Genomic DNA, 5,804 nt, shown 5'->3' on the forward strand with positions numbered 1-5,804 from the left:
GGGATAGACTGGTGATGGGTAGTAAGGAGGGCACGTATTGCATGGTGCAGGGTGTTATACGCAACTAATGAAGCATCAAACTTTACATCGGAATCTGGGGATGTACTGTATGGTGATTAACATAAGATAATAATAAATAAATAAATAAATAAATAAATAAATAAATAAATAAATAAAAAAGAAAGATCTTTTCTCCATGTGCAGGAGTCATGGTTTAGGTGAAAAGTTAAATCTGTATTTTCCAAGCTTCCCTTCAAGGCTGGCATTCTGTACTTCTGACTTGGGTCTGGGAAGGGCCCCCAGATTCCACTCGAAGGCCCAGAGTTTTGAGCATGACCGCATAACCCGCTGTGATAATGCTGTATGGCCTAGTTAATCTCAGAACAGGGTGATTGTCCGGGAGGGCTTAATCCAATCACAGGAAGCCTTAAAAGCAGAGAACTTTCTCTGGCTGGTGGCAGAAGGCAAAGGCAAAAGGAGAAGTTAGAAAGTCGATGCACTGGAAGGATTTGACCCACCATCGCTGGCCTTGAACATGAAGGATGCCAGGTGGGAGGGAGTGTGGGTTGCTTCTAGGGAGCAGAGTGTGACCTCCAGGTGACAGCCAGCAAGATACCAGGGTCCTCAGACTTGCGACCACAAGGAACTGGGTTCTGCCAAAGATCTGAATAAGCCTGGAAGGTCCTTGTTTCCCAGAAACTCTGAGTAAATACTTTCCTACCAGCACCTGGTTTCAGCCCACGAGACCCAAAGCGGAGCCCTGTCCAGCCCTCCTGAAAGCCCGATCTACAAAATCGAGATAACAAATGGATGCTGTGGGAGCCACTAAGGTTGTGTGTGGTACTTGCCAGGAGAAAACTAAGACAGTCGGCCTGTGACATTTATAGAATTCCTAAGTGAATTAATGCCATTTGAGTGAACTGTCTGCTCCAAAATGGGCTACTTATCCGTCGTGTGTATTCTCACATATATTATTTAGACATTCTGTGCTTTTGCCTTCTTCTCATCTGAAAGCAAACGCATATACGCATATTTTTAAAGAGGTAGAACCAGGCGATCATGTGGACTGGACTTTTTTCTCTGCCTTGTGAGGAATTTGGGAGTTTATTTTCCTTACTAGCAAAACCCAAACAGAAAGAAGGTAGTGTACCATCCTCTGAGGTTGAGTTAGCACTCTCTAAAACGACCAAGGACTGTTGTTTCTTTGTATCAAGTTTGAGCGTATTCAAACATGCCCAAATCATATTTCACATGGCGAAGTTCACGTTCATTTCGTTTCGGACATTTGGGGCTGGAATGGCTTTATCGGGTTTCTCATGCCTTCAGCTCTCGGACTCTCCATATGTTCCTGCTGTTTGGGAAGTGACTCTGTTGGGCAGACCACATCGTTCTAAAAAAAAAAAAAAATCAAACTCATTTTAAGGTTTATATCCCTTAAAAAAAAACGTTTCTACGATATTCTTACAAAGGTCCAGCTCAGGTCGTGCACGAAAGGCTGACTCTCGGGACCAGCAGAGAGCGACTAGTGCATGACAAGACACAGCGCTATCGTGAGCTGGAGGACACAAAGCACTGCTCGGCACTTTTAATGCAAGTTCAGAGCCAGCCCCAAGGTGCACGGAGCCGCGAGTCTATCTCTTCACTGCGGTAGAAGAGAGGGGAAAGAGAGATTTGGATTGAGCACAAGTATACAGTCTTAGGAGGGATCCATGATATCGTTTGTGTCCGTTCCTTCCTTTTCCTCCCATTAGTTGCTCAATATCTTTATTCTCCCCTTGATTTAGCTCTCTTTGGAAACATCCAGCAAAACTAATTCAAGCCAGGGCTTAGAAGCCCATGAGAGGGCAATGCCAAGAACAGAGACAGAACATAAAAGTTATAAAAATCTGAGTAGTAGGGAACTAAGCAAATATAATGGTTGAGACAAAATTTCCACCTGCACAGACCGTGTGTGTGGCCACAGCTCTGCAGCGGGGTCCTGGGCACAGCTCCCAGGACACATACTTTGTGCTCAGAAAGGCATAGACATGCAACTGTCACCTCCTCCTGCTGGAAACCCAACTTCATGACAACAGCGATGCCATGCTACCCAGCTCGAATTCTATCTCCTCTGTGAACACTCTCTTATCACTCCAGGGACATCTGTTGCTTCTTCAAACTTCTGGAGTACTTTCTGGCTATTCTGCTTTTCTGTAAACAACATGCTTTCGTGTTTATAGCACAAATGATTTCTTAGCCTGGGGGGGATAATAATGGTATGTCCTACTCCACATTTCTCCTATTTCTCCCTATTACTGCTGAGGGGCAGACATAAGAAGAGAATGGGTTTGGTTAAAGTAGAAAAATGTAGCCGGGTGGGTTAGTAGAGACAGAAAATACAATTTAATGATTCTGGGATACAGGCGGGTTGGGGATGGGAATCCTAGGTGGAGGTGAGTAGGTCAGCCGCGCGGCTGGGACACATTCCTGATTGGTCACAAACACAAAAGAGCTCTGCCCTTTGGCATGTCTTCTTCCTGCTAATTCTGATTTCCTAGAACATCCCCCTGACCCAAGCCAATTTATCACGATCTATTCTTACCAAGTAACCTGGATAATTTTCCCTTCCAAGCAATGGTTCCCATTCGACAATTATTTGGGAGACAATGGAACCAATTACTTCACATCAAATATGTTTAAAATAATCAGTAATTTTAGACAGCAAATTAGCCAGCATTTTCTCCAGGTATGAATTCATGATTGAACTATAACTTTTCATTTCGTTGGTAAAATCCATTATTTCAGTTTTTGTTCTTTTGAAAGTACACCACAGGTTTAAACTTCCTGAAAACGAGAGACTCTCGAAAAGAAACCATTTGCTTCCCTCATGCAGCCTGTCCATGGCCATGTCTTTTCGGGAGGGATGGAAAATTGCCTTCACTCCTCTTATAAAATCTGATGGATCTATTGTGGCTGCCTGGAGCCTCGTCTCCACTCGCAGGAGAAGAATGAGGTGATTGATTAGTCATGTCTGCCAGGAACAGCATGGAGGTGTGTGGAATGCATAAGAACTTTGGACAGGGGGTCTTTACTACCAGTGCCTGAAGATGTGCCTGCAATCTGTTTATTTTATGACCATCAGTGCTGACAGATTTAGAAGAATATCCTAGTATTTAGTGGAGGAAAAAAGAAAAAGAAGTGACATGAATTCAAATCTCAATTTTTTAATGGAGATGTCTTATGTAATAACATTTGGCTAAATGTAAACACAGCAACAGCCACTAACATCTATTGAGTGACCACGACACGCCAGGAATTGTTCTAGATGTATCCCTGTGTCTAGCCATGTGTTATATATACTCAAAGGTATTAATTGTCTTGAGTAGTTTTCTAAACCCTGAGAGACAGGAAAGGGTCTAGGGAGGTTCTTGCAAAATAAAAGTGGAGAAGCCCTTTTATATCATTATAGGAAGTGTAGCTTTTATATTCCAAAACAACTCATTGAGAGTTTTTAAAGAAGGTATAACTGTGATCATATATTTTTTAGAAAGTTTAAAGGGAATTCCAATAAAAATGAATCAGTAGATTAACACATCGATGAACCCTCTCTGCTCCAAAGATGCAGCTCTGATGGGTAAAGTACATACGGGTAAAGCAAAGATAAATAGGCGTGCTCTTACAATCCACCATGCCCTGGACACGCAGGGGGGAAGCCGAGAGTGGAACTAAAGCCATGGAGCCCGTGCTGCCACGCTGTGCTCACCGGGTTCCCCCACGTGGGCAACAGGGACCATGTATTTTACAGGACTTGACACCTGGGCTTAAGGTGAGACTGTTCAACCCTGAAACAAGGCAGAGGAGCTGCTGCCAATGACATTTGAGCCTATGACTTGTACAGAACCAGAGACATGAGCAGCAGGGATGCAAAGACCAGGCTCATGGCCAGAGCTGAGCGAAACCCTTGCTGGTCTGCAGTCCCCAACCTCACCAGGGGCAGGAGCTCTGGACCACTGCACAACCTGGTCCTGACTGAGGGGGCTGGGAGCCTGGCGGTGACAACCCCCCAAAAACATATGTGTGCATACATATGCATAAGTGCGAGCATACACACACACCCCATATCACCATATACACGCACACACCATGTCACACACACACACACGCACACACACACCATATCACACACGCACACACACACCATATCACACACACACACACCCAATACAACATATACACACACACCCTGTACTACACACACACACACCATATCTCACTCACACACACACACAAACACACACACACACACCCAATACAACATATACATGCACACACCATGTCACCACACACACACACACACACACACCATATCACACACACACACCGTATCACCACACTACATACCACACACACAGTTTACAGGCTGAAGATCCTTCTGCTCGTAGGAGCCTACAAGTTAAATTTACTAAAGTCATAAAGAAATCTCATGCTAAAAAAAACAGCAAAATTAATGCCAGAGACTTAGCTGAGGGCAGAGGAGTTGAATTCGCAGGAGAGTTTGACAAAGATTTTAACATTAGAATGTAGAGAAGCCTCAGGAAGATAAACAAAATAATAATATCCATTAAAATAAAAGATGTGACACATAAACAGGCATCTGTGAAGTAAACAGGTTAAGGTAGAAAGTACCAGTTAGAGAGAGGGCTACCCCGCCACAGATACTGGAAGAAGGCAACTTTTATTTATTTATTTTCATTTATTTTAAAAATAGACGGTCTGTTTGCTAGATAACAACTAACAGCATGCATTTAAAATCGTCCCCTTCATCAGGTGACCAGGAATGCACCGTGTGCCCAGTGCGGGATGCCGGGGAGGGTGCACCTCTCCAGGCTGCTGTATGAGCTTTACTGCTCTCAGCTGTAAGAAAGAGAACCCAGTTAAAAATAACTTCAAACAGTAGGAACAATTAGCTCACGTAACGAGAAGTCCCGCGTGGGGAGGCTCCGGAGCTGGTTCGTTCAGTGGCTCAGCGCTGTCGTCAAGGAGCAGGCGGCTTCCATCTTTCTGCTCTATCATCCTCAGTGTGTCCTGCCCAGACTAACCCCCTCATGGTCCCAACATAGCTGCCACAGCTCCGGGCAGTCACAGGCAGGTGTCAACAAGGACAGCAGATGCCACAGGTCCTCATGGCGAGATCCTGGTAAACAAGGCATCGTGGACTGATGTCTCCTCACACCCTCCCCACAGTAGTCAGAAAATACCAGGTAGCTGGAATATTCTGGCAAGAGCCTTGGGTATGAGGTGTCTACAGATGTCCCATAAAGGGACAACTGGGGACACTCCACATCCTCATACCCAGCAGCCCATCTCCTGGGTGATGGTTGCCTTTACAAAATGCTCCTCTTTATCTTGTGACTGGCTTTTATCCTGAATATAAATGCACTTTGTTCTGTTTTTGTTATTGTTTTAATTCTGCTTTGTTTTCTATTTGTCTCCACTTCCCTTCCACGGGTTAGAGCAGTTCCCGCAGTTTTATCTTTGACCTCCTCAAAGTCACGTAATCTTTAGAGTTTCATGCAGACATAGCTGGGTTTTGCTCTGTGAACTCTTGTGAAGAACTTTTCTCATAGGAGGCGGATTTATCCTGTTTTCATCTACTAATATGACAGATGTATTTATTTGTCTTCCTGCAATCTATTTAAATTCTTCCTTTGTTTCCTATGTATCTCCATATTGTCTTCTCTTCTTTGTTTTTGTAATTTACTCTAGTAATATTAAGGTTCAGTAAACATATGTTTGGTTACTTTGGAGGTTAACTTTTATAATGC

General features: G+C 44.0%; 1 long non-coding RNA gene across 1 annotated transcript in view; it reads right to left on the reverse strand.

Moving 5' to 3' along the window:
* LOC117796914 overlaps nt 1–5,337 on the reverse strand; it is a 9,026-nt gene extending 3,689 nt beyond the window's left edge. The window contains exons 1-2 of the long non-coding RNA XR_004621617.1: nt 4,952–5,337; nt 1,151–1,390 (exon numbers count right to left, since the gene is read on the reverse strand). This is a non-coding gene — a long non-coding RNA (uncharacterized LOC117796914). The remainder of the gene's footprint in view (nt 1–1,150; nt 1,391–4,951) is intronic.
* Between the last annotated feature and the right edge of the window lie 467 nt (nt 5,338–5,804).

The sequence above is a fragment of the Ailuropoda melanoleuca genome, chromosome 17 (assembly GCF_002007445.2).
Source record: "Ailuropoda melanoleuca isolate Jingjing chromosome 17, ASM200744v2, whole genome shotgun sequence".
Lineage (NCBI taxonomy): Eukaryota > Metazoa > Chordata > Mammalia > Carnivora > Ursidae > Ailuropoda > Ailuropoda melanoleuca.